Source organism: Pteropus vampyrus, unplaced genomic scaffold (genome assembly GCF_000151845.1).
Source record: "Pteropus vampyrus isolate Shadow unplaced genomic scaffold, Pvam_2.0 Scaffold573, whole genome shotgun sequence".
Taxonomy (NCBI): Eukaryota; Metazoa; Chordata; class Mammalia; order Chiroptera; family Pteropodidae; genus Pteropus; species Pteropus vampyrus.
Window position 1 is genome coordinate 868,086 of NW_011889354.1, and position 2,868 is coordinate 870,953.

Genomic DNA, 2,868 nt, shown 5'->3' on the forward strand with positions numbered 1-2,868 from the left:
CTTGGTCATATAACTCATGAAAAGTTAGCAAAAGTGACATGTGTCACTTGCAAGCAGAAATTTTAAGAGCCGCTGTGCAGTTTGCTAATTTCCCTCTTCACCTGTGTTATAAAACCAGAATATTCCAGATAAGGGCTGCTCCATCAACCAGGGGTCCAGAGTAAAGGCAACATGAAACAGCACTGACAGCAACCCATGAGACTACGTAGAATGAGTGAGAAATAAAATTTTCTTCCCGTTAGTCACTAATATTTTAGGTCACTTGTTACCAGATAATCTAGGCTATCTTAAGTGACTAACTAGAGAATGCCAAAGTCAGAATTATATTCTGTATTTTGACAATTTAATTAGGATAATTAACATAAATATGGCTGCAGCATAAAACATCTTATTTATTCAGAAAGAAGCAAGCATTTCAATGTCTCTTGTACGTTAACACAATTAAAACAGGATGCAGAATCAAGTTTTGTCTGCACAAATACATAACGTATTCAGATCCAAAAAGATTCTAAACTTATTGAAAGAATAGGAAAGCATATAACCAGAGAATCACATCGAAAAACTATGTTGGCCGTTATTTAGGGATTATCTACAACTTGAGAAAATGGGCTCTCATCATCCAATTGTTTAATCACTTTTTTCTTTTTCTTTTTTTTTGATTAAGAAACTTCAAAATTATTTTCAAAAACAAAAGAAATGATTCTCAAAATGAATTAAGAAAATTTAACAGATTTTTAAAATCCAAAGTCTAATAATAAATATAATACTTCCTTGCTAAGGAGCTATATCTTAACATTACACAGGTCATACCAGGATTTGTTTTTTTAAAAAAATAAATTGTCATCACTATATTTTTAAAAATAAAATCTCAATCTCAATATCTGACTGAACACATGAAACATGATTTCAAGGATAACATTAGATATGCTCTGCAATTTTAAGAAATTATCAACACAGTATCAAGGATACCCTGCCCTCTACTGTTAGTATTATGATTTGCATGTGCAACTAGTTAAATCACTTTATTTAAAACTTAAATTTTTTTCCTCCACAGTTTGGTATTTAAACATTCTGTTTCTACTCTATTCGCTATTTTCTTAGAAAATTGAGCATGCAAGTTTCCCTTAAATACTAAAATTAATCAATCTTTTTATACTGCTCCTAAATAAAAGAACTTAGCATGCTTTAAGACTAACCAGTCATTTCTCGACTTGTAGTCTTTTATCATTCCATACTAATTTCTCTTTATTTTCACTTCATTAATTAGAAAATGTTGTGATTATTTCATTTATGGCAAATGCTTGCTTATCGTCATACAGATATTTTCTGAAAATAATCTTCTCCTGTCTTGTACCTTCCCCTGTTGATACCACTCACTTCTGTATTCCAGCGGGCCTCTCTGGCTCCACTTAACAGATTTCCAATAAATTGTCCCATTAACAATCTCACGGTCTAGTCAAATTCTTGTCAATGCTAATTTGGGGAGTTTTCCAGAGTTTTATTGGGAAATCTCACTTCTTCATGGGCTTTCTGTTTCACCTGTATTGTTGAGTTTTCAATTCTATTCTGTGTCTTTGCATAGCTGTCATTTCTTACCATTTCTAGAATTTTCCTACAATGTGATCTCTAAAAGTTAGCTTAAAATATATGCAGATTTAAAATATAGTTTACATCATCTGTATTTATGTCAATGAAAAATAAACATGTTCATGCATCACCATTCAGTATCTCATATCATTTTGGTATTTGTAATATGTATTGATGGTGGTCTTACATGGAAAAATTCCAAATTTTTAAAATCATATATATGTATTTGCCACAAAAAAATGGAGTGCTCCCCCAGGGTATTACACATACTTATTTGCAAGTTACATACTTGTTTTACCATCAATCTTAACATCAAATGGTAGTAAAATAAGTTTTTTTTATTTTTAGAAAAATAAATTTATTTATTTAATTTTAATTTTTAGGTGAGGCAAACCTTTGTTGACCTCACAGATTGCAAGGACCTTGTCAATTTACAATCCCTAATTTTTTTTTTTTAAATTTTTTATGTCTGTAGCACCTGGTCTTCCTAGTTGGTCTCCCATCCAAGTACTAACCAGGCTTGACCCTGCTTAGCTTCCGAAATCAGATGGGATCGGGCTTGTTCAGAGTAGCATGGCCATAGACTAGAAAAATAAATTTAAATAGAACATAAGGAATAGATTTTGCATATATTCTGAAGTGCATGTTCCACCTTATGGTGTCATAAAGGGTCTTAAAAACTCTTATGTATGTAGGCTTTTTGTTGAGCAGTCCACCCTACAGTAGAGCTAGCAGTTCACCTTACAATAGCATGACAACTTTAGACACTATGTATTTTCAGAGCCTTTTATATAATTCAAGAAATAAGTCTGAAAATAATGCCCACAAAATATTATTGCTTTCAATTATTAAATATGGTACTACTCAAATAACATTATTTCCCAATCAATATAATATACAAATGAAGTAGGTGTAATCTTATCTTTAGTCAAAGTACCCTCATTAATTCAACAAAATTTGTTTTATATCTGTAATGTGCTAGCTACTATATTAGGTGCAAATAATAGAGTGATGAAAAGGTGGACCTGGTCTGAGGTCATAGGTTGTAAATTCTCTTAATGAGAGACTAACAATTATCAAGGCAATACAGTAAAGCATGATGAGTGCTACAGCATGCTATGTGAGTAGTTAATATCAGAAACATTTTGAAAAGACTCGGGCTCTTATGATTTGGCTTGAGATTACACTGTAGACAGAACTTTGAAAAGCATCTGTTTTACTTTTTAGCCCTGAAAATCACACTGTAACTCATTTGTTCTCCTTGCATTATTTGAAATCCTA

At 31.7% G+C, this 2,868-nt stretch overlaps 1 pseudogene; it reads right to left on the bottom strand.

Annotated features, from left to right (window-relative positions):
* Positions 1-2,053: 2,053 nt before the first annotated feature.
* On the bottom strand, positions 2,054-2,172 carry LOC111733551 (annotated as a pseudogene).
* Between the last annotated feature and the right edge of the window lie 696 nt (positions 2,173-2,868).